We start from the raw sequence: 19,613 nt of genomic DNA, 5'->3' as shown, positions 1-19,613 counted from the left end.
GTTTGTGCTAATCTACTTGTTTAGAGTCCACTTAATCTTCAAAGCATTTTAAGATTTTTTTTTTTTTTTTTTTTACTACTAAAATTACTAGCAAGAGTATGATATTTGTTTAGTACAAAAAAAATTTAACATTTTTTTAGAGTAAATTATATAGAGCTTTCTGCAAATATATCAAGTTGAGGATATTACTTATCAAGTTTAAGTGATCAGATATGTTTCTTCAAATATATTTATATATTCATATCTGTCCTTACTAACAGGATCTGTTAGTAAAATTTGTTTAACCATAAGTAAGATTGAACTAAATAACTTAACTATAATTAATTAGTGTGTAAAAATAATTATTTTTTTCTTTCTCTTTTCACATCTAAAGAGCGAAAAAAGAGGAAGAGAGAGAACTATAATTTTACGAAGAAGAATCGGATGTTTTGGGAGACTGCGGGGTGGGCGAGGGTGAGCATGCTCCTCGTCGCCTCCTCCATTTCCATCGAAGTCGAAGCCGAGGGGGAGGCGTCATTAACGGTGGTTGCGAAAGGGAGAAAGAAACAGAGGATAAGGAAAGGCCGAAGAGAAAGAAAAAATTAATTAGCATTTGGAGAAACAGTTTTACAAAAATAGTCATTTCACGTCTTAACTGTTAAAAATAACCAAAGAACAAATAGATCTGAATTAGAGGAACAAACACGAACACATAACTATATTTGGAGGAACATATATTGGTCACTTAAACTTTGAAGAAATATCTCCGTAATTTCATGTGTCTGCAGGAAGTTGCACGCAACTAGCTCGATTTTAAAACTCCGCTCGACTTTCCTCTGCGGTGAAGCTGGCCTGCAATCGTTAAATTTCGATGCGCAGATCCAGCTTCAAAGAAGAGCCAAACATGTCCATAGTCCACAATCTCACCAAGACGACTTTTCTGCGTAGTCCCACACGGAGTTACGAATGTATACATGTGCATATTCAAACTAGCGATATACACCATTAAAAGTGGGTCTACTGGGATATCTCTCATCACCACCGCCACCGGGGGGACCCTCGACTCTCGCCTTTATTTTCAACAACAGCAGCTACTAGCCGAGCAAGAACGTGATTCTGAACGTCACAGGCGAAAGCTCGAATTTAAAGTGTTATACGAAGATAAAACTATATCAAACAACACTATATCCTACAGGTACGAAGTAATGAAGCGACAACAGAGGTACGCCATCGAAGCCGGGTCAATCGGGCATTTGTTATAAACGGGCCCGCTAATTTATCCGATAGCGAAAGCTTAACAATTATGTTAGCACTAACAAGAGTGGGTCGGGCCCTGGGCCCATCTCCCCAACTTAACCCATTAACCCTGCAGTGATGGAGACATGTGGAGGAACTAACCAACCAACATATTCCTGATTAATTGCATGACTTTCTGAAATAAGACAACCATTGTGTTGTGTCCTGTTCTTAAGCTGTCAGAACTACTTCAATTTCCCTTTTCTTTTCAAACTTCTTTTCGTTTTTTAGAAATTCCCAGATATAACTTATGATAATCCGAAGCTGAGATATGGCTCTAAAGTTTAAGTTTATACGGTGTTCGAACATCTGATCTTAAGATCAGCAAGGTGGCGAGAAAGTCTCAGAACTTGTTGACTCACACTTAGTTTTTAATTTTTTTCTTTTTGCCCTTTTCATATGGTGTGCTCCTTTGGTGATCTGTGAGAAGGTCAAAATCATAAAAAATTGATAATGACCCGCTAATTTTGATTGCTGTTTGGTCGATAAAGTTTGATTTGGTTCAAAATGCTCACAAACCATGGTGATATTAATTTTGTACCAAATTTTGTACATGCACGGATCAAATTTATTTATTTATTTTTTTTTTTTTGCTTAAGCAACCAAATTATAACTAAAAGTGGATCTTTGGAAACAAATTAAAGTGAAGTGCGTAAAAGCTCAATAAAAAAAAAAGGTTGGTTTTGTGATTTTAATATTTTTTGGAATTATGGATGTTGAGAGGTAGGATTAGACTATGGATTGTTTAGTGGTTTGATTCACCACTACTAATTTAATTTAGAAGCTAAGTAGATTTGTGACCAATAATTACAAGAAAGAGAACAAGAAAGGCGATTAATTAATGCGCATAATTTGTTGTAACATGGAATTAGGTGCAAATTTTAAAGCTAAAGTTTTAAAGCCACACTGGTTATGGAATCATTTATAAAGTATGAGTGAGAGCAAAGTCTCACCTAAATTGGCCCCATGCATATTTCCGTATGTATAGTTTTTGGTTGTTTAATTTTCTTCTAGACGATGTTGATTGTTCACTCTTAACTTAAAATAGAAATTAATCTAACCACCCTTAAAAAAGAAAAAGAGAAATAAAAAATAACTCAAATAGGAGAGTAACCAAATTTGATGTTAAATATTACTCTTAATGATTATTTATTTCTAAACTCTCAAAAGTAAGTATAGTTTGCTTTAACTTAAAAAGGGCCGAAGTTGCTAAAAAATATATAATATCTGGAAACTTGTTAGTAGGGCTGCCAACGAGCCGAACGTGAGCGAGTTAGGGCTGGCTCATTTATGCTCGTTTATTTAAACGAGCCGAATATGTGCTGTTTCGTTAAAATATTGAGCTAAAAAGTCTGGGTCGTATTTGGCTTGTTTGTTAAGGAGCCAATTACAAGCTGGCTCGCGAACAACAATTTAGATTGCTAGCCCTATTATTAGACAAAAAGTTAAAGTGTAGAATCTTAATCTAATAATTGAAATTTATAAAATATATGTAATACGAGTAAGTCAATTCCAACTCGTATTCGGCTCGTTAAAATTCGAGCTGAAAAATACAGGTCGTGTTCAACTTGTTTATTAAACAAGTGATCAATTCAAGCTTATTTCGAGTCGAATATGAGCTGGCTCGCGAACAACGAGCTGGATTGTCAGCCATATTTGTTAGTACTTCTCGAAAAAAACATTTTTTCAAAAGCTCCAATCAGGCTAAACAATCCCATCATGGTGTCAGCCCATCCACTGATAAAAAGAACATGTAATGGATGTATTTTGGGAAATGAACAGTGTATGAAATGACGCATTTACAAAGAGTTGTATTTTGGTTAAATGTAATCAAAATTCAATTTGTATGGATGTAGTAGATTGAAATTTATTTTCATTTGTTCTTATTTACTTGTCCTCATGCAAGTAATGTATGTTGATGTTTTCCTGGGCAACTCTCTCTACATGCTATTGTTGTGGTTGCATCTTGGGTGGACAGGAGAGGCTCTATCGGTTCACCGTTTGTGTGTGTATTCGAACCGATCAAATTGGCGGGCTCAGCCTTTATATACATCGAAAACTATCGGCGGACCAGCAGCGGAGACAAATAAAACAGCCCAAATTATTATTGTTCTCCGGATTGGATCACATAAATCATGGGTTGGGCTTCTCGATGAATGTGAACGGGCTATTAACACTGCAGGTTAATTGTTAACTCCCACAGATAGTGTGCGCCCCTTCATCAACCTTTCATCTTATCTCATACTTCAATTTTAGTTATCTAGTATTCATATCTTTACTCGGTCCTTTATCTCATCCCAGACTTTAATCTGGATTATCTGGTATTCACAGCTTTTCTATTGTTTAAAACGTTTGTTTTATCAGATGTGCTATATGTTCGATCGCACCGACAAAGGCGAAAGTTTCTCCCGGAGATGAGAGCATTAAGCCTGAGCAAAGGCCAACCCTAGTTGAACTTGATGCCGCGAATTCAAATAGATTTGAAAATTTATGGCGATTTTAAGCCTGAATATGGCCCCGGTTCGACCCATGAGAAAACTATGGATCGGACGGGCCCGATGGGCCAGATGGAGTCGATGGAACTTTATTTGCTAAGGTCAAATATGTAATTTTAATTTAAACTTACACATATATTTCTTATTCTAAAATTTATAGGAATAAATATATAATTTTATGGATTTGAAGAAAAATAATTAAATAGCAGGAGAATAAATAAAATAAGAAGCTTCGCAGAGCTCAAACACAGTCCCATGCATGTTAAATAATGTAAAATAGTCGTTATTCTCTAAAATCTTAAGTTATGTTTGAGAATGATATTTTTAATATTTTACGTTCAAAACACACCTACTGCTAAGCTCCTTTTGTAAATAATCCTTGAAATAGTATTGTTTTTACACAAATTCCCCCTTATATATCATAATTAGAGTAGTTAATCTATGTAAGGAATTTATAACTACTTCTTTTGCAGCATTAAAAAAAAACCTCAATTTATAAGACAAAATTAGACAAAATTTCCAATTCAATCTCACTCAATTATTTGCCTATAGGATGAGTCAAAGGAGAGCATCACATGGACCACTAGTGAAAGGAACCTTTCAATACATACTAACAAACTAACCCATTACATGGTAAAGAGGAGAGTACTAAGGTTCTATTCAAAAGTCGGAATAAGTTATTCATTCGGTACAAAATTTTTTTAATATAATTGCACGAAAAGAATTTGAGTTTTGCTTCTTTAAAGGATCTTGTATTTATGATTTGGTAGGATAGTATATCTTATCTATGATGTGATCTATTTTATCCAACAAAAGAAACTTTTTAGGCCAACTATAGTATCTGATTTATCAAATGTATAAAATTTGTAAATAAATTATAAAAAATTGTCAAATAAGATATTTATGTATTCAAACAGGACCTAAGACAAATTGAATTGTTTCATAAGAACCTTTTGCCGCAGATGATAGGGACCCAAATTAATTAATAGTGGTGTCCTTATGTGTGATTCATAGTCCTTTTGAGAGATTTGAGTGGGGAGCCATTTATAAATGTGTGTTGTTTCAAACCAACCATTGAGCTCCATTTATCTCAAGGGGACATGCACATGATAGTTTTGAAACACCTACTTTTGTGGGCGACATGTCACTGCTAACAATTCGTGCTTTGTTATCGACAGATTAGGTGCATTGCATTCAATCGAATTTAATAGAAACATTGCTCATCCAATTAATTAAAATTTTTATATTAATTATGTTTCGATCGCACAGTTAACATCGTCATCACCTCCTTAATTTCTTTTGTTAAGTATGTTGGTCGGATTGTTGGAACGGTGGTTGAAAGAATAACATAAGATCGACGGAGACTGCTTTAATGAACAAATCGACAGAGTCAATAAAGAGAAGGTGTTACAAATTAAATTGAGCAGTAAAATTCGAAAGGTAAGAAAAGATGATAAATACGTGTGTAACATTTTTTTTAAAACGTTAATAGTAAATTATACTAATAATGAATAGAGTGGAACATATTTGGGGCATTAAGTTTTGAATGCCAAACTTAAAACTTGGTCGTGAAAATAAAACTTAGCCAAAGTTTGAATAACTTTCAAGTGTTTGAAATTCTTCAATGAAGCTAAATCTTATAAGATTTAGCAAATTATCAATAACACATCACAGAAGGATCACAAGCCTTAGTCCCAAGCTAAAAAGTTCTTTTTTTTTTTTTAACTTCTTAAGGGGAATCACATAGTAAGCCTTGTGTTGCTATACTTGTGTTTTACCACTTGTAAGTACAACTTTAAAATGAATGCACGTTAAAATATCTCTAAACAATGCATGTGCATGATACATCTCTCTACCTACCTCTCTCTCTCTCTCTCTCTCTCTCTCTCTCTCTCTCTCTCTCATCCAAAACCCTAGGTGGTCTCTCATGAAACATCCAAAACCCTAGGTGGTCTCTCATGAAATTAAAGAGGGTGGGGCCTAAACCCTGGCTCGTTGAAGGACTGTCCCTTTGAATAATATATGTATGCGCATGCACCAAACCCCACACATGTTACTATGTAGTAATTAACATCCCAAGCTTTTTTGATTTTTAAACTAGCAATATAAGTATATAATTGATTGCACGTGCACATTTAAACGGGCTCAGCACGTATAATATTTATAGGACATGTATTAAATCCTAATGCACGTACATTTGGAACATTAACAAAAAAAGTGTCTTATATGTGTTACAAAGTTAGTGACCTAGTAATGTTATATACATATTTTCTTCTTAGCTATCAAAAAACTCACTATACAAACCGAAAGTAACATGTATATTATGACATGGTATATTGAAATTAACAAATATTAATTAGAGAGAGGGAGAGAGGTTTCTAATACATTGGAGGGATTGAATAATGAGATCTCTTTATGAATGTAAATGGAGTGCTACGTAACAAAAGGGGCCCAAAATGGATTGATGAACTCATGCTTGTGACCTGTGCACCAACTATAGAATAATTACATTTTTTATTTTCCAACAATGGTGTTAGGACTCGTAATAAAAAAAAAAAAGGTTCAGATCAGATCAGATCCGATTCTCCGTAACAAGTTAAGTTTCTAAAAAAATAGATTGAAACCATACTTGAACTTGCTATGAAAGAACCGATGGAGCTTGAGCTTTTAGTGACTGCTGAAGTTTCAAATTGAGTCGAACAAAGTTAACTCGGCCTGAAATTAATCAAACCCAACCAAGTCTATGGCCAGCTCTATGTTGGATCGTTGGGGCTAAGCATGAATCTAAAAGTTCGAACGGTTAGAAATATGCAACAAATTCAGTTAAAGTGTACAAACATAACACCTATGGGTTTCAATTGTGAACCAGCTTTACGTCATTTCGAACATATATGATTTGACCCAACCTAGCCTCACGCCATTTCAAATATGACTCGGGGCAGGATGCTAGCTTATTTAAGCTCTAGTCTAGCTCTTGTATCATTTTTCCAAACAAAATTAACTAAATTTGATGATGCTGCAATTAAGTCAAAACAAAATTATTGTAGAAATATAAAAGGAAAGGGTATAGGGATCAGGTGCCAAGGGGAGGATGTGAACAAGTGCTACACAACAAAAAACTATACATAGACCCACATAGCACTACACTTATTGGCTTCGTTCCATTTGCCCTAATCCAACAATCTCCATATGTGTATATGATCTCTTGGTAAGTTTGAGATACAGGGTGAGGAGCCTTTTTCCCTCCTTCCTTGTGTTGCACCTCTCAAATTTCATAAAGAGAGAGAGAGAGAGAGAGAGAGAGAGAGCATGTATAAGATGGAATGCGATAGGTTTGAAAGGGATGGTTCACCTTGGGAGCCCTTTTCTTGCTAGTGTAATCTTTTTCTTCTGCAACCCTAATTTTAGAAAGAGGATACTTTCGAAAATAACTATTAAACCGTCGCTCTCTATCAGCTTTTAACTTTCGGAGATAAATAGTTCTTTCATATCAAAACAATGAAGTTTCGAGTCTTACGCCCGAACTGTCTAGTTGCATAATTAATTATTGTCTTCTTTTTTTTGGAGAGAGAGAATGATAACATGTTATTCGTTTCGATCATTTTTTAAAGTGAACTTAGCTAGAAATGTGAAACAGCTAGACTTCGAATTTGAAATTGCAGGTATCAATCATTAAGCTCTTAGCAAACTGCGGTAGATACGATCGGTGTCAGTATACGATTTTCACGTGACAAAAGGTGCAGCTTTTAATATAAAGCATCGAAACTTTAAGTTCAAGAGTAATATAAAATCCTACCAAGTTTAAAATGGAGTTTGAGGTTTGAAACATTTTTGATACTAATATATAATTAGACTGAAGTTCAAATAGAAAGTTAACAAATCTTTGACGGTCACATGGGAAGTGCTATATACAGTCTGTTAGTGTAAATATTCAAAAAATAGAGGTTAGCTACAAAATAATTTAAAAAATATCAACGAGTCGATCAAGCCGAGGCACGGATATCTCGCTCTCTTTAAGGAGATTCAAGCCCTCTGCGGTTGGCAAAGCCTTTGAACCGATGCAGCAGAGCACCGACTTGTCCCCTCCAGGATACAACGGCTCGACTCTCGTCGTGTGGCTTCACCAACTCTGCACAAGTAGATGAGCCCAAAGCTCCACCAAAAGAACACCTTTCTTTGACCTTCTCTTTCTCACAAATAGAATAGAATATAGCCTTTTGTATTGTTGTTATGTTGTTATATTATGTAGAAGAGAATAGAGAACCATCTATATATAGGCTTATAGTAAAGGAGTTACATGAATTAAAAAAAAGCTATCGGTCTCAAAGCATTTAGTATACATTTATTGTTGTTTACGAAAGTAAAGCAAAGCATGTGTTAGAGAGTAACTTGCATTCATTTAATGCAAGAGTTATTAAAAATTAATTTTATCATATTTAATAATAAGAATGTTACAACACAGTCATATATATACATACTTCACTGCTTATTAGGAGGATTTTAATTTGGGTCATCAATCATATCACATCACCATGTATGATCCTTATCTAGGAATATGGAAATTCATAAGAGACATGAAGTCAATTTAAAGACATTGATTTAATAAAGGGACTTGGAATCTTTTTAAAATTATGGCTTTAATATCAATAACTGCAAAGATACATATATAATAGAATTCCAAACCTTATAGTTATCAAAAGATGCATACAATGCATACTAAAAACCCATTAATTAATCGAAAAGATACATAGCAATCGCGCGGTTTGGACTCATTCCATAGAATACATTCATTCTCCCACTTATTTAGTGAGCTTCTCATTGAAGTTAATTTTCTTTTAGTGTCAAAAGTGAGCATATATGACAAGCCCGTAGTGCAAAATCCTGATTTAAATATTGGTTAAGAAGATACTAATCAATCAGACTATAAATTGATTTGTGGTAGTATAACATTAAGATGTTATTTGATGAGGACAATTTTGAATTTTCTTTGAAATAATCCAATCGTAAAATTAATCTTGGAGAGTACTTTGTAACATAAAAATGGGTGCATGGGTGGAAAAAAGGACTCCATGAAAAGTGGATTGTTGCATCAAATCTTTGGAATTTCTGGACATTGGATTGTTTTTCAGATCTGTTGTTTCATCTTTTTGCAGTATAACCCCAAAGCTGTCTGGTCAGTTTTTTTTTTGAACATAATTTTACTCCCTGTAGAACTAGTGTATTTTTATCAAAAAATTTTTTATTAGCTTAAAAGGGACTAACATCCTATGCACTTTGTGCCATCTCATTTTAAGTAAATTGTTGCTTTCACTACAACAGAATTAGGTTATAACGACACATGTTTCGGACACATTTGTATAAGTGTTCCATTTATACCAAAATTTTTTAAAAAATCTACTAATGTCTAAATATAAAGTCCAATCCAACCAAAAATAAAAGATTACTCTACTCAACCCACCCCACCCAGTCCATTCGGCTCGGTTGCAAACAGAAAAGAAAAGAAAAAAGAGAAAAATCGATTACCATATATCTCCCCTTCTACCCTCACTCAATCCACTGAAATCCTAGACGAAGAGCCCTTCCCTCTCCTCATCCTCCGCCACTGCAGCCAACGAGGTAGAGTTCTGGCGGTTGCTTATGCTTAAATAAATGTTAGTAAATCAGTAGCACTCTTTTTAGATTATACCAACACTCTTTAACTGTCACTATATACCTAACGACCCCACATAGCAACACTTTTTAAAAGTATCGATAATTTAGCCAGTAGCACTTTTTTTAATCTGTACCGACATTTAAAAGTGTCGCTATAGATGTAGTGTTTCTTTCTAATAGCTTGAGTTTTTAGAAGTTAGTGTTAGCACTAATGATCTTAGTAGTGGTGTTAAAGCTAGTGCTCGGGTTCAATTTTTGCATACTGTAAATTTGTACAGATACTGGGGGGAGGGATTGTTGGCTTAAAGGGACCAACATCCGACCTCATGGCAGGAACCGGATTGGGTTGATCACAATCGAAACCACGGACAATATGTGTCTATTTACTTTAGGTGAATTGATTGTTATTTTTTTAACAGCTCGAGTTTTTGAATTTAATAATTAGTGCCAACAATCTGACTAATAAAATATGTTTGTCCATATAAAATGTAAAATAACTCAAATACTTGAAAGTTTTGCCATAAATATTTATCACTGTTTAGATTAAGATCAACAGTCATGATTTAAAGTATTTCCATACAATTATTCAATTTTGTTCTTCTTTTTTTTTTCTCCCTGAGCACTTGATGCATATAAAATTTTTTAAATAATTGGAACATTCTGCTTCTATATAATTTTAAAGACCACTTATTGTGTTCAAATATTACCGATTGTCATCCGCATGCCATAATTATCAGAAAATAACTAAAAATAAGGCGTATGTAGTAACTATAATCTATTATCTTTTACATACGTAGATTTTCTACAACGTACCAAATTACGGTCATTAGTGACGAGATGAAAACATACACACTGGATGGTGCCGATTCGTTTTGTCGGTAACGAGCGGTGAAATCAACCGAGCGTGCAGAAATTTTCTACACACGAAATGATAGGAAACGCATTTTCTAATTAATTTACATTTGAATTAATCCTTGGTTTATGCAATGAGAGAGAGGAACAGCAAAACCTACGTGCATAGGTTTGGAGAGTGGATAGAGATATGTAGATCAAACCAAACATTTAACAATCTTGAAATAGTAAAAAGAGTACCACTCCACACAGTAAATGCATGCGACGTTTCAGTGCTTTGTGTGTTCACCCCATCGATCTCGTGCGCCACGCTTGTTATACTCCACAAAAAATTAAACAACACCAACACATAAACTAGAGAAACAATTAATTAACACATTATAATCTATCAAACATGCCAACGAAGAAACTTCAATAAATCCCAATTAGAAACACCTTTTTTTTTTCCCAACACTTATAACATGATAAAATCAACACTGTTTTGTGCAATTGACTGGTATTCTGCACCTATCGAGAGGTCGGAGGTTTGATCTCATGCTTATCTCATCAGAACATGTTCTTAAGAAGATCACATGCCTTAATTAGAACTAATTGCTACCAAACTAAAAAGCTAAGATTAAGATGGTGCTCTAAGGCCATGAAATCCAATTTTAATATTTCCTACTATTACCCCGAGGCCGTGTTGCCTTACTCTTGTAGCTTAGTTTATCATTTTAATGAATGAAGTCGATAGAGTGCTATCCTTTTCTCAAAAAAAAAAAAAAAAAAAAANTTGATAATGCATTTAATGAACACTACATAGGTTAAATTATGATTCATGAAGTAGCACGAATATTAACCGACACGCCAATCATGTCGCCTTTATCATGAGACAAAAATTCTCTAGTGTTTTCTTTGGCTAAATTGTATAATGGGTCAATATTGAACTACCATGTTGTTTGCACCTAGTTGATTTAATTTGGAATTTATAACTTTCTTTTTGCTTTATTATATATATATATATATTCTTTTTTTAAAATTTTTCTGTAATTTTTATTTTCTCTCTCATCCTAACCACTCATCAAAATTAATAAATGATTAGAAATTTAGAAGCACAAAGACTAATGTTCTCCTAATATTACGGTAGCCATACTCATATAGATATTCCGAATATATCTTAAGTGACAAAGTGTCTTTTTTCCCTAATCTGTCATCCAGTTATTCGTATAGGACATAATTAAATATTTCCGTATTACATAATTTCTCAAGTGTTATTAATATAATGGACCTAGTGATACTTTCGTCCTCAAATTTTAATTTATTCTAATTTTTTGCCCGAGTTTTTAGAATTATATATTACAATCAAATCCTATAACCTAATTTAGTTGATTAAATATTAAGATATTGCCAATATAGAGGTGATATAATAATGTCATGATTGATAATGCATAAATAATTAAAATGTCATATTATTTTTACATTAACGATACGTTAAATTTAGTCAACTAAATTAAATTGCTGAACTTAATTACAGTAATTCTGAAAAATCGAGTCAATAATTATAATGGATTAAAGTTTAAGAAATAAAATGTCATAAATTGCAATTTACCCTTAATTTTACTGGTTTATATAGAAACAGAACCATAATCATATCGTGTTAAAAAAATATTCGCTACTTGACAATTTGAAACAGATTTTCCAAGTACTTCAAGTACTTAAATACTGTTTAATAGATGAAAATAGAAGGATTTATGATCTCCAAATTTACAGTAACATCATTTTGAACCAATTCTGTTTGAATTGGTGATTTCTCCATCATGATTACTATAAAGAGACATCAACCAAAATTAACTTGGACAATTTATTTGTGAAAATGTATTTCTATTTAAACACGAACCACACGTGTGTGTGCACACACACACACACACAAAAATGTGGTCAAATTTTCATTACTAATGTCTAGATGAAAAAAACTTAAGTGGGGAGCTGAATCTCATTCAGTAACCACGTGTTATTTTTAACTCTATTCAAATTTTTTTAAAATATTAGTATTAAAAATTATATAATAAATTACTAAATAGAGACTAAAATAATACGTGACAGCAGGTCGAAGGCTCCGTTCGTTGGGAAGCTTTTTATTGAAGTTTTATGCTGATAGATGATCGGCCTTCCGTGGCCGTCCATTTTGCGGGGCCTTTTGGGGATGAGACAACCGGAATCGTCGGATCAAAGGACGCACTTTGGAGCCGCTTGTTTCGCGCCGACGAGGAAATGTCACGGCTCACGTGGCCGCAGCGCCGATCAATTGATAATAACGGGGCCGATTAATCGCCGCTTCGGGGCCCACGTGGTACAACCCCCCAAACTTTGAATTATTTGAAAATAACTATTTATTTTTTTTAACTATTTTAATTTTATTATTTGATCTTTTGAATTGTTTGAATTTTACCATCCGTTCTCTTCTTCAAATTTATTTTCCAATCTCGTGAATTTAAAAATGTCACGCTTAGCTGTCTTGTAATATACTATAGAACATTTTAACTTAGCTATTGTGTGATTTAAATAATCATTCTGTATTTTTATTTTTATTTTATTATCAAAATTTATTATTAAACAGAATATCACGATGTGGTTTTCAAAAAATTTTATTGTACTACCGTCTCTAACGGTAGATTTCTTTCGTCGAAATAAAAATAAAATCACATAATAGTTAAGGGTAATTTTTTAAAATACGGCGTGACAAAATGGAGGCAAATTAAAGTTTATGTTTTTATTATTATTTTGAGAGAGAGATAGCGAGCTATCCAATTTTTTTTTTAAAAAAATAAACTCGACTAGAAATTAGAAGTAGTTAAACTTAAAATTTAAAATTTAGAATACCAACCATCGAGATTTTAGTTGATTATATTAATGTTGGCTATTTCTTATTAACTAAAATAAATCTAACTTCATGTTACATGATAATAAGTCAAGAAGATTAATATGTATAGTTTGATGAATTGATCCAACAAGTTGAGTGAGACTGCAATTTATAATAAATCTAATGACGAGAGGCGCAACAATAGATTCAACGTTCATGTGGATGAGATTAGATCAGAGTTCGTGAGAACTGCAGTTAAGATCTTAAGTACGATAAGTGCGTCGTTCTTGACAACACATGTTTTCAAGAAATTTAAAACTGAAGTAGTTTTTTTTGTTTTTTTTTTTTTGGTGAAAAAAAAAATGGAGAGAGTAAAAGGGAGGAGTAAAAGGAAAGAAGAAAAGAGAAGGATCAAGGCGGTAAGTTAAGAGGAAAGGACGGTTGAGATGGGATGGAAGGAGAGAAGGTAGGTGACAAACAGCTTTTGTGGGGGTTTCTGAGCCCTCCCTGCAGATTCCACTAACCATTGTCTCTCTCTCTCTCTCTCTCTCTCTATCTCTCTCTCTTATATATCTATGTCCATATTTAAATCACATTTTGTTTTTAACATATACTCAAATTTACTTACTCAATGTGTAGTGATTTGATCTGCTAAGAATATTAGTTTTCCATTGACACAAATTAGAATTCTAGTTCTCCATCTATCAGTGTCTGAGTTTTTTTTTTTTATCCCAGTTTATTTGAATTTTGTATGATTTAGAGTGAATCTTTCAAGCCAATCTCTTGTGTCATGTTAGTATTGACAAGTGACACAACATATAGTTTGTCTTCTTGAATCAAAGTCTACCAATACTACAAAGCTTAATTTGGAGTTACAAGCACATTGTGTTATATGTGACAAAAAAGTACTAGAGCAAAATAAATTTATTTGTTTTTCATAAATAATATCATATTATTCACATCAAGTTGGTTAAATTATAATTGCTGTAATCTCATGAAAAATTAAAAAACATACCTCTTTATACTTTTATCCCAACTCTTTCATTTTAGAAAAAACTTTAAATACCTCCCTGTGGTTTCGCACTTTCTCACTTTAGTACCATATGGTTTAAAGTGTAGTAAATTAGTACCTGTGGTTTCGCACTTTCTCACTTTAGTACCCTGTTTCAAGTTAGTATCCTCTGGTTTCGCACTTTTTTACTTTAGTACCCTGTGGTTTAAAGTGTATCAAGTTAATACCCTATGGTTTCGCAGTTTCTCACTTTAGTACCCTGTGGTTTAATATTTCGTTAAATTATATACAAAAAAACTTCAGATACCCTAGCTAGGTTTATCGAATATTCATTTTAGTATCCTTTAGTTTTAATTTTATTATTAATTTAACGAAAAAAATATCCGGAAATAGATAATAAAAAGAGAAAAATGAAACCATGAACATAGTACAAACTTGATACAAAAATAAAACTAGAGAATACTAACTTGATATACTTTAAATCACAAGGTACTATAATGAGAAAGTGTAAAATCACATAGTACTAACTTGATACACTTTAAATCACATGATAGTAAAGTGAGAAAGTATGAAACCACATGGGGTATTTAAAGTTTCCCCTCCTCTTTCCAAATATTAATTCAGTAATCTACATCTCTCTAACAAGATACGGCCATAAAATCCATCTAAAAAAACCATGTGATATATACATATCGTAACCAAAATACAAATTATGTTTGAGCTATTTGACTTGAATGGTCCCAACCATTTGATTGTAGTAGCTTTTTCTCTTTTATTTGCTTTATTTTCAGAGAAAAGGTAGTGTTACTCTTCTTGATATCAAATATTAAGAATTTACAACCCGCTCTTATATCGACTATTGTTGATCCGTTATCGATTGTTGGGATTTCACAATGGAAGCGTCGAATCGGATTTTTATTATAAATCAATCTCCTCGGCAAAATCTAATACAATTACAAAAGAAAAAAAATCAAACAAAAAATATATGGATAAAATAAGATTCACTAAATAAGATAAAATTACACATGACTCTTCTTCTATAACGGAATAGCTTCAAATCCGAGCTCTCTTTCTGATGCTTACAATAGAACGTAATCCAATTATAATATAATTAGGATTCCTACAAATAATATTTAAATCTATATTTAATTTATCTCCAATAAATTTAAATATTTATCATAATATAGTTAGATTTATACTCTAATTAATATTTAAATCTTAATTTATCTTCAATAGATTTAAATATTAATTTTTACCCAACTAGAAAATCAACCATAAATCTAGCCAATTCCCAACAGATCGCAAAACACTCATTTTGTTCATCCTTTAGAAATCTATTGAGTTAAAAATATAAAGTAATTAGATATATCAACCAAGTAAATCTTATCTTAACCAAACTGTACATGTTTGGTCCTATCATCAGTATTCTCTTTTGTTTGTCGCACCAAATTAATTAGATGGTTGGATAGCCTACTTTTGTTACAAGTTCACTCATGCTTGCTTTTTGATGGTTTCACTATTTCCATTGGATATGGTTTTAATTATTTCCCACATTTTCAGTTGTTTGATGCTTCTTATATATGTTATGTGTCATTGATGCTTGTTATGTTATGTTTTGTGCCATCATTTTCGGTAATGGAATATCCAATCAACGATCAGTATAATTAAATCTATTTTTTAGATTCTAAATTGTACGACTTTAAAATATCATGTGGGCTCGTATAGCCTAAATCAAATTTAATAATATCGATTATCAATTCGGATACTCTATCGTCAAAAATAATATGAAAATAAATGGTCGAATTTACTTCTAATAGTATTCTTCTTTTGCTTAATATAAAAGAATCCAACCTAAGATATTTTAAAAGATTATAGCGCTCTTATTTGTCGCGCAATAATTTGTTTTCTAGTTTCATATCAAGCTCAGTAAATCGTTTCGAACCTGCTTCACATGAAAATATGTAATAGGTGGATACATGAAGAACAACTTTTAAACAAAGATACTGACCGTCTCTAGCACAAGTGGCAAAGGGCTCGATGATTGATACCTGAGATTTCAAGTTCGAATCCTAGTTAATTCACATTTCTTGTTAAGTTTATTTTCTACATGAAATAAATGAAGCGGGTAACATGCTACCTATCTCTCAAAAACTAAAAAAACTTTTAACCAAAGATATATATTTTTATACTATATAATTGTTGATACCAAATTGAGCCGAGCTAACCCATGTATAAGCCAATAAGGACACGTGGTACACCAGGAGTCGGCAAAAAGGCGCCTGAAGGACAAAAATGCGGGAACGGTTGAAGATTGGGGCGTAACTTCCATGACGAGTTAGTATAACTTTCACGATCATGGTTACAACCACTCCCCCCAACTTCTTTCAACCAACTAATAATGTGGGCTATAAATAGTAACTTTGAAGCCTGCAATAAGGGTCTTCGCCCCTGCGCACAAAAGACCACCCTTATTTCCTCTACCTTTTATCGCTTTTTTAGGAGTAGTCTAAATGTAATCTTTTTCTTTTCCGCATTTACTGCTTTTCCTAGGAGTAGTTTCTGTAACTTAGATCTTTGGAGTCTATCTGCCCCATGGGCATCACTCCCTTATAGATCGTTGGAGTCTGTCTGCCCCATGAGCATCACTCCCTTGTAGAATATATTTAGAGTCTGTCTACCCTACGGGCATCACTCCCCTGCTTGTGTACTTTTTTCTTTCGCTAAAATCAATAGAAAGTCATTTCGGCTCTTCCTGCCGATCAGATCTCGTGTTGTTCTAGCCATTCGGCTCATCTCTCAGCCGAGATATAGGCTTCCCCTGTTCATTCGGCTCATCCTGCCGAAGCGAATCTACTGTGAAGGTTTTCGAACCCGGCTGATTCGATTCCTCATCGGCCTAATCGCTTGATCCTCTGTGGGCGCAAACTTCGAGGGTCATCATCCGCGGCCGTTCGTAATCCCAACGCGCTTCCCGAGAAGGATATCTGACCGGGTCAAGGATCGGGACTTTAGGCAGCACAACAATAATATAAAAAAAAAAGTTTGGCACCTTTACTTTTAACATAATAACCAAAAAGATCAAGTGCAATACTATAAAAACCTACTATGTTATTGAAAATTTAAAACCTACACTTTAACTAATTTGCGTAAAAGTGATCTACATTGTATAACCAAACACTGAAAGATGACAAAGCGATGAAGTATCATGATTTAAGCAAGTAACACATCTTTTTTAATATTTCTTTTTTCTCTTTTTTAACCAAAATCAAAATCATGGCATGTATGGAGGGATTTGCTACAATTTTATCTCGATAAAAAGCTTGAAGACGACATCGACGACATCGATCGAAGAAGACATTGTTGAGATGATTTCGACCTATATATATATATATTTCGCATCTGTTAGGCTTAGTTTCTGTTTGGCTTTTCCTTAGCAATGATTTCTAATTAAGCACCTGAAGGATTGAAAATTTTCTAGCTTTTGCTAGAAATTGTGCGATAAAATCTAAAACAGGTTCTAAATTCCGAAAGCGAAAGTTCTATTACAGGCTATTTTACGCGATATTTCAATTCGACGCCATTATATCCTATATGAATCTTGGCAAAGAATATATCCCACCCCACGAGACCGCTCACCCGATTGAATCGAAATGTCTCATACAATCGTAATCATAGGTCAATTTGGATGATTTGGGCTTCGAGCCATTGTTGGACCACACAACGCGTTACAAATAAAGATAGACCACTAAAGTAACATTTTATCGAACACCACTATATGCTATGGCCGTGCCAAATTCTACAGTTAGTAACGCCGGCATAGAATGCATCGTACCTCACTAGACCCCTACCCTAATCGAATCTAGAAGTCGCAAACAATCTCAATCATTAGACAATTTGGGCTAACCGGACTTGAACCAGTGTTGGACCACAACAAGTGCCATAAATGGTTAAAACCTTTTTAATTCGGTTCACTCAAAGATTCGTGGTCCTCAACCTCACTACATTTCTTAGTGAGCTAGGTATGAAAGAGGCTTCATGTAGTGATCTTAGCAAATTCCATGGACAAATGAAGCTCCATCACTTAACCAAAATAGTGAAATGAGCAGCGTATGTATATACCATCCTCTTTAGATACATACATGTATCCTATTTCCAGAAACCTGTGAAGGGCAAATCGGTCATTTCACTATAAAATAAAAATCAAAACTTAAAAAGGTACAAATGTATGGAGACATCCTCAACTGTGGACTAGTTTCAACTAGGCCCTTGGACTTTACCGTATTTTTTTGCAAAAAAAAGTTAATTGCATACAGTTTTCTGTAAATATATCGAATTACCAAATATTTTTCTACAAATTTTAATATTGCATATTTATTCTTATAAAAATTCTAACGTTTTCAAATATACTTTTATTGGTAGGACCTGATAGAAAAATAGGTAAAATAATTAATTCTGATTAGTAAAAAATAAATTGATCTTTTTTACCCCTCTTATATTATTTTAATTGTAGAAAGGACGAAATGATCGTTGGATATTTTTGGGAGGACATTTGTGCATAATTCAAAAGTTGAAAAATTTTGAGAGACATATTTGTGATATCAAAAATATTATTTTACTTATTTTTTGTTAAAACATAAATAATACTCTAACGGTAACAAATCAGGAAAGTAAATATAAATATCACTGGGCTTTTGTACGGACAAATATGAAAAATTAAATTTTGTTGAAATTTATTGGCCACCTCATATATTTACAAGGAATTGTGAGAAATTAATCCTTTTGAAAATTGTGTCAGTATAATTATTGATGTGATGGTAAGTGCATATCTCACCTTAGATTAAGTACATGAACTAATTAAATTCTTCTATAAGTATGTAGAAGTGCTTTATTTTTGGTATTTATTGACACTTTTTATTTATTATTTATTTTATTAATTTTTTAAAAAGAATTAAGTAAATTTTTTTTAAGTTATTACTGAAATTTACTCTCTTTTCTTGTCCTTGAAGCTATGAAATGTAATGTCCTCGCTAAATAACCTAATAAAATCATATCGAAGCAAACAAAAATAAGAAAATGCCAATAAGAAAAAAAAAAGTACAGAGACCTATTTGAGAAGGTCCAATAGTTTAGGGGTTATCTATGCAATTTTAACCATCTTTAAACAAGTGAGCTCAGCAGCTTGTGCTAGAGATTTGAGATTTTCCCTTCACTTGCTCAGAGAGTCTCAGAGCCTCCTCAGAGAGAGAGAGAGAGAGAGAGAGAGAGAGAGAGAGATGTGTTTATAATTATGCAATCTATTAAATTCCTCTGCAACTTTTGTCTCAGTGAGTGAGTGAGATCTCATCTGGGTGTGCTACAGTTGAGAGAGAGAGCTAGAGAGAGAGAGAGAGAGAGAGAGAGAGAGAGAGAGAGAGAGAGAGAGAGAGAGAGGGAGGGGGGCAAAGGAAGGAGGAGGAGGAGGAGAATGGTTTGAAGGAGAGAGAGATAA

Source organism: Ananas comosus, linkage group 13 (assembly GCF_001540865.1).
Source record: "Ananas comosus cultivar F153 linkage group 13, ASM154086v1, whole genome shotgun sequence".
Classification (NCBI taxonomy): domain Eukaryota; kingdom Viridiplantae; phylum Streptophyta; class Magnoliopsida; order Poales; family Bromeliaceae; genus Ananas; species Ananas comosus.
This window is presented reverse-complemented; position numbering follows the sequence as displayed.